This window comes from Hippopotamus amphibius, chromosome 2 (assembly GCF_030028045.1).
Source record: "Hippopotamus amphibius kiboko isolate mHipAmp2 chromosome 2, mHipAmp2.hap2, whole genome shotgun sequence".
Classification (NCBI taxonomy): domain Eukaryota; kingdom Metazoa; phylum Chordata; class Mammalia; order Artiodactyla; family Hippopotamidae; genus Hippopotamus; species Hippopotamus amphibius.
In genome coordinates, this window is record NC_080187.1 from 107442482 (window position 1) to 107450490 (window position 8009).

Sequence of the window (8009 nt, forward strand, 5' to 3'; positions counted from 1 at the left end):
ATTCTTGTTGGGCTCATGGGTGTAAAATTGTATCCCACAGTGGTTTCCATTTTAATTTCCCTGAGCTGAGCCCCTTTTGATTGTTCCATTAGCCAGTTAGGTTTTCTCTTCTGGCAAATGCCTATTAAAATATCTTGCATATTTTTTAAAATTGAGTTTTTTATCTTATTGATTTTAAAGATTAACTGCTTTCTGAATATTAATATTTGATTGCTATACATACTACATATATCTACTCCAAATTTATAGGTTGATTTTCACTTTTTAAAAATGTAATCCCTTTATAATTTGTGCTTTGGGGGCATTGTTGAAAATATTTGGGGTTTTTTTCATACTCAGAGGTTACGTATATACTTTACATTATTACTCACCAAAAGTTTTCATTAGGTTGTTTAATTCTTTTAAAATGGATTTTTGGTTATAATGCAATCTTTTTTTTTCTTTTCATTTTTTCATATAGGTAAACAAATGTCCCAGCAAAAATAATTGTACGGCCATCCTTTCCCCAGAAATTTGCAATCCCAGTATATATCAAGTATCCAAATACTTGTGGATCTGTTTCAGGGCTCTCTATTTTTAGTTCATTGTCTTATTTTCTTTGCAATGCATAAATGCCAAACTGTCTTAATTATTATAGCTTTAGAATGTATCTGTCCCATACATGATGGAATAACATGGAACAGGTTTACCCTCGGTAAATTTCAGGGCTTGCCAGAGAAACAGAATGAATAGGATGCATTTTTATCATAAGAAATTAGCTCACATGATTATGGAGGCAGGAAATACAAAATCTGCAATGTGGACCAGGCTCAAGATCTAGGAGAGACACTGGTGCAGATCTAGTTCTAAGGCCATTAGCCTGGGGACTGGGTACAGTGGTGCAAAGACTGGCAGGCAGACACCCAGTAAAGCCAGTGGTGCTGGTGGAATCTGAAGACCGTCTGCTGGAGAAGTTTTCTCTTGGTCGGGGAGGCCAGTCTCTTTGTTCTATTCAAGCTTTCACCTGAGTGAATGAGGCCCACCACATTTATGGAGGGCAACCTACTACACTCAGAGTTCACTGATTTAAATGTTAATCTCATACAGAAGCACTCTTCAAGTAAATACATAAAATTAACCATCACAGCCTGCTACCTTAAACTACTTCAAAAACAAAATACAGTTTTCAGACATTGAACACAAAGTCCTACAGAACGATGATCTCTGAGTGAAAGGAAACAGAGTAAGTGAACCCTATCATTACCCAGCTTACTGCTGGAGAAAGCTGTGAGGATACAGCACAGGGAGAGGAAGGCAAACCAAACCATATTGGTCTCCCTTGGATGAGGAGAGGACACCAAGGTGGCTAAAACTCACAGAATAAAGTCCTGGATGGGAGAGAGCTGCATTTGTGGAGCTGAAACCAGCAGAAGGCTTCCCTCAAGTCCTCACCTGAGTCCTGGTTGGTGTGTGTGTGTGTGTGTGTGTGTGTGCGCGCGCGCGTGTGTATAAACTCTGGGGAAGGTACTACTGGAACAGAGCAGGTGGAACAATCTTTAGAGCAAAGAGATGGCCAGGGAAGAGTTCATGTCCCCACTAGCTGGAGTGGAGAAATCTGACAACGCACAAGGCATTGGGTAGACTACTCAGAAAGATATCGCCTCAGTAGCAGTGCAGAATTCTTCCTAAACCCAAGGCTGTTCTGACCCTTAATAACAGGACCATCTTGAAGGTAAACCTCAAAAAGATCACACTGTTTGCAATGGTGAGAGCTTAGGGCCTTCTCAGATCTTTGCTGAGCGTGTCACAGCCCTGTGCAAGCACATAGCCTTCTAAACTCCCAGGAATATGTCAGAGCATTTCAAAGCCCCAGCAGTGTCTCACTCCCCAGATGTTCCTTTTAAGTTAGCCTGTTGACTGTCCCAACTGTTGGCCACTGCCTGAGGCAGCCGTGATTTTCAGTAAGTGCCTCCGATTATTTTCAACACATGCTTTTGGAGAAAAGACTTTTGTACTTAGTGAGCTCTAAGTCAGGTTAAATGAAGACAGCCTTGCCAATGGGGCCTTTCAGGGAACCACCAAACAGGTTATATAATCTGGGAATGAGGCTTTGAAGGAGTTCCAATCCAAATTTCGTCCCTCTGGTGGCTGCCAGGCTGCTGTTTTTCATCGAGATTATGAGCTGTTGGTTTTCCAGGCTACCGCAGAACCGGAGAAAGGGAGATAAGTGTAGGCAAGTTAAAATGCCACGAAGCTCACTGCTCTTATCGAGATTGTCATTCTTCTTAAATAAATGCTCCCTGGATTGCTGAAAGCCTTTGGTTAATTTCCAGAGTTCTGAAAAAGTTGAACTTGACCATTTTTGCCAATTTTATCATTGCTTTTATGGAGGAGAAATTTTTCAGATGTTTTTATTCCTCCATTATTACTTATATTTGACATCAAAAATTTATACTGTAATTTTACATGGTATATAGCAAAGATGTATACTACAAACCCTAAAACATCCACCTAGAGAAAGAAAACGGAGTTGTATACAATAAATCAACAAAAGATAAAATGGAGTTATAACAATAATTCAATTAATCAAAAAAAGAAAGGACAATGGAAACAAATGAGAAATGGGACAAATCAAGCACAAATAACAAGATGGCAGATTTAAACCCAGCCATATCGATAATCACATTATGTGTAAATGGTTTAAATATCCCAGCTGGAAAAGTGGAAATTTTCAGTTTGGATTAAAAAAAATAAGGTCCACGTCTGTGCCTGCGTAAGAAACCCAATTTAAATATATAGATAAAAGAGGCTCCAGTGGCCTGAGAGCCAAGTGTTGACCATTGGAAGCAAACGTACATGAGGCCTCGGGACACACAAAGCGGTGGACAGTGACCAAGGTTAACCCAGTCACTGTAAACGGAGAAATGTCAGAGCACATCACAGACTGAATTTAATCTTCGAAGTGAGTCATTGAGGAGAATAACATCCAGTAAGTAGTGGCATAAATGATATGTAAGGTGAAAATGATTACATTGGCATGAAGATTCCTAAAGGGGCGAGGCTGGTTGGGTGCCTGTTCTCACTTACAGGCTCCATTCAGAGACCAAAGTGCCATCTAGGGGTGGCCCCTTCTGTCTTCTTTGACGTCCTACTGCCCCAGACACTGCTAATTCCTCCTTCCTCTGTGGACACATTGATATCATGCAGACCGCAAAGCTTTGCACTTCCTACACTGCAGAAGAATTATTGATTGAGTATTCCTTCCCGAAAGGCTTTGCAAGGTTCTTACAGCAATGACTGTCTTATTTGTCTTTGCATTTCCGACATCTGGCCCCATGCCTAGCTTAGAGCAAGGATTCAGTGAATGTTTGTTGAGTGGATGAATACAGAAATCCCTTACAGCCTGTGGAAATTCTAGAAAATAAATTTTATCCTCAGTATAAAGTTTGAGTCATATTAATTAGACAAAAGCAATGAAAATGACAAAGCTCCCTGTAGCTGGCCAATAAAAGTGATTGAGCCTCATCAGATAACTTTTACATTTGGCACAGAAAGCTTCTTACCTGAAAAAGGAAACTCAAACCTTAGTTAAGAAAAGCATTCCTGATTAAGAGCACTTGATTAAAAAGAGCTCATTAACGAAAAACAATACTATTTTTATAAGGACTAAGCTCCTTTTATCCTGCCCTGGTTTGGTTTCACGCTTCAACAAATAACACCTTTTGGCAGTCACGGCTGCTTGCACCGCCAAAGGCAGTGTTCACGGCGGGTCAGGCCCTTCCCTGACGTCATTCTGGAAGAGATCACCCGCTAATTAGCTGCATAAGCTGGTCGCCATTATTGCTTCCGAGCTCCAAGTGGGGCCGTCTGATGGAATCACAAGTACCTTATAAAAAAACGAGTTGATTTTTTTTCTTGATGGCAGAAAAACGCTTCTTAGAACATTGAAACGTAGGACAGGTATAATGGAACGTACCTGATGAAGGGTGACCTTTAGATGTTCAGAAGGGCAGGAAACATTTGCTGGGATAGGATGAATACTTTTGACGTTTTCTCCAGATTAGACATGGAAAAAAATATGTTTCTCAGATTTTTAGCTTCTCCCCTCTTCAACTCCTGCTTCCCACTAATATAGTATCCGCCATTCTGTCCACTGTGGCTTCGCACCCGAGTGGAATCTCTCTCCAGGCTCTTTTTCTCTGAGTAGGGCCTCTTCTGCCTGTTGCCTGCGCGAGCCCCCACCCCACCCTCAAGAGGGTCTGTGCATCCCGTTGCTACTTACGAAGACCATGCTTTGGTTTTCTGAGGAAATGCTAGTCAGTTTGGAATCTGTCATTTGTATCTGTATAAATCTTAAGATACTCTGTGTGGACTTCATGGCCCATTGTGGACTGGAAGCAGGGGAGGATCATAGGAAGAGCCAGGGTGAGTTTCGAAGGGTCTCCCTGAATCATAGCGTGGGAGTATTTTAGTCCTTGCTCCCGTCTCCATTCCTCTCTCTGGGACGTTCCAATGTAGAGCTTTGAGCTTTGAAGACTTAAATTTTAATGAGTCAACGAATTCATGATGTTAGCCAAAGGACATTACAAAATACAACATCATCTTGAAAGCAAGTTGAAAGACGTCAACTGTGGCCACAGAAATTTTAAGAAAAGTCTCACATTTGTTTGAAATATGTACTTACCTAATTAGAGTGTGTCACCAGGAACAGCTTACTCAGTTATGAGTTCCATAGTTGGGAAAGGGACTGTATTTAGTTCCCCTTGTTTCCTTGGGGTGTCCAGCATGGAGCTTCAGAAATTCATTGAGTGAATGTTTTATTAATATTCTTGGGGCAGTTAATACAAATGAGAGGCTTCTTTAGGTCACAAACAAAAAACAGTAATATACTCTAAGGAATTCACTTCGACAGATGAAATTTGCTCCAGAAAGAAGGGATTTCTAGCCTGGTGACCTACGTCCAGTCACCTCTCAGTCTGCACATCTGTAAAATGGGGTGGCCTCAAAGTCATGCTGAGTGAAATATCATATAAAATGCCTTGTTGAGTGAGGCACATAAAATGTGTCTGGCCCTCGACAAGTACCCAATAAGTACCTGCGGGCTTCCTTTTTCTTCTTTCATGTTTTGTCTTGAACAGCCCCAAAGCCAATGCGATGTGGTTGCAGATACATGAACAAAATAGAACAGACTGAAAGATCTTCCCTGACTCAGCTCTGCACATAGAGCGGCTTACTGCGCTAAAAATATCCTACAACCCCTTTTGGTTGAGATCTGTGCTTATTTTGTGACATTATACCGTATTAAAGACTCTTGGGGAAATTTATGATTCAGGCTTAAAATAAGAAATAGATACGTTTCTCACAAGTGAAACCATGCATAATTATTCGTCACATGCATTTCACCTGCTGTCACTAATCAAGGTCATTTTAAGACTTGCAGTCCCTCCAAGCAGCACGGAGCCTAAACAATACGATGTTTGCCTGAGTCGTTGTCCAGAAACTTGGAGTCAGCTGTGTCTAATTCGAGCTGAGCTGGCTGAGACTAGTTGGGACCCCAGACCCTCCGACTGAGCCTGCGCCGGAGTCCACTCGGTGACCTTTAGGATGTGCAGCAGCTTGTAACCCAGGTACACCTGCCCTGAATGATGACAGTGCACCTGTTTTCAACCCCCTTTCCCCATGCTCCCCACGCCTCAGACCACCCCGCGTCTACAGTCCTTACCCTCGAAGTACCACGAGCCCCTTGCCTTCAGGGGGCAATTGTGAGGCCTCTTCTTCCTCGTCCCTGCTTGGCTGCCTGGAGAAGAAACCCTCCGCTGAGAACCTTGGCTGTGCGTCGGGCAAAACGAACCTGATTCGGTAACACAAGCAGCTAGTGTGTGGGTGTTTTTGAACCATGAATTGTGTAACCGATCGCATTTTTCTCTCTCTGTTGGCTGGTAGAAGACTTAGAATCAAATCTGCTGCTTAATCTTTAGAAGTATATGCTCTTGGTTAACTTCACTCCCAGTTCTATTTTATCTATGAATTTTTTCACATTGCAGCATATTTTTACGGACATGTAATTACTATGATCTTGATGTATATGTTTATGAGCTGTCTGAAATCCTAGGGAAGAGTATAGGAGACACAGAGAAATAGATATATATTTGTCAATATAACTATATACATATCATTTGTCATCTTCCATGGCAACAAACATCAGTTGGAAAAGGGAGGTTAAAACAAAAAAAATCAAAGTACCTTGTTCATTTCCCTTGACAAACCTAACAATGGAGGATTTCCCTGTTTTCTGTGCTGTTTTTCACCTGAAAGCACACTCATCAGAGTTGTTTATTTAGCTTTACTGTTCTGGTTTTTTTTGTTACAAATGAAAAGGAATTGACTTCAAGCCTGTGGGGTAGGTCAGGAAATCACCAGGTGTGCTGGAAAACCATATCTAAGAAATCACCAGGATCACAGAGGCCAGGCAGCCAGAACCATAGTCCAAAAGACATCCAAAGGCAGTGCGGGTGGGATGCTGCAGCTCTGAGCTGTGGCCCCTGCCTGCACCATCACCTCCATCTCACAGTTGCCCTGTGGCCCCTGGATCAGCACAGCTTCCATTCCTCAGCATCGCTGCTCCTGATTCAGAGTCCTGGGTGGAGCCTCTCACTGGCTGAGCCTCGTCACATGATCCTTCTCTAGTTGCAGAGGAGACTAGGAAATGAGTCCTGGTTTTTAAACATCTTTCTGATGTGATCTTTTTAATCTTTATAGTGAAAGGAGGGTTCTGTGTCTTTCCATATACACCCAATGGAGAATAGCCCCCAGATAAGAAGGTGCAGATCTCAGACAGTGAAATAATGACATCTGTCAACTGCAGTCTACCCCTTTGCCTCCCTAACAGCCCATACATGCTTCTTTCTGCATACCTGCTTTTTTTTTTTAAAAAAAAAGGATATTATCTAACCAAAATATGCAAGAAGAACAAAAAAGCACATTTCTATCACATTCTCTTCCCAATGGGCTATAACCCAAAACTTTATCAGTCACTACAAAGAGCTTCCTCCCCACTCTGGTTTGGCACAACCTCGTCCCAATAGTCTATAACCTATCTAAGTTCCATTGTTAATAACACGCCCTGTATAAAATACTGTGGGAAAGAGAGAAAGAAACTTTCAACTTCATAGGAATGTATAGACAAATTCATTTAGTTAAAAGGAAAGGAGGTGAGAACTATTATTCTATGTGTTCTACAGAAAAACTGTCAAGCGAGCTGGAGAAATTTTGATCAATAGAGGATGTTTCCGTTCCATCAAAATGTATACATAGATAAAGACTTGACAACTGTTTATTTCCTGGTTAAAATTTGAGTAGTAACTGAAAAATACTTATAATTTTCCAATAGGAACAAAATTCTGAGCTGCAGTTTGCTCTTGATAGAATATTTTATTGTGATCTATGAATTCATTATTCTTTAGATGATTGAATTATATAGAATTATATAGTTGTGTCTGTTTTGCACACACGATTTCAGTAAGAAGGACTTCCAGAATTAGAAGGGTTCAAAAATGAAGCAAAAACCTGTGGTTAAGTTATATAAATATATGATAACGATCTCCAGCTTATCTGCTTACTTCGAATGAAATAGTTAACTATTCCTCTCTAAATGTGCACAGTAAAATTTCTTCTTAAAAATTCTCTCCAGAATTGAACAGCACAGGGTTCTGACTTCCATTTAAAATACTGAAATTACCAGACACATTGCATGCCTCCCTCTAGAAGAGTATTAGTGTCAGGGCCATGTAATTCCCTCTATATGACAGGTCAAAGCTGGAGTGGTGTGTGGAAATACACAACCCAGTCAAACACCCCCATTCCAGGTGAGAACAAGGGCCAGTGAGGTGAGCTCAGCATCCCAAGGCCCATGGCTCACATCAGCATCCTCCCTCCCAGGTTGCACGTAGGTTTCTCATGAGGTCTTCGTCAGAGGTGATGGTGGCTGAAGTGGGCTGGAGGGCTGTGGGAGGCACAGTCCTTTAGGAAGA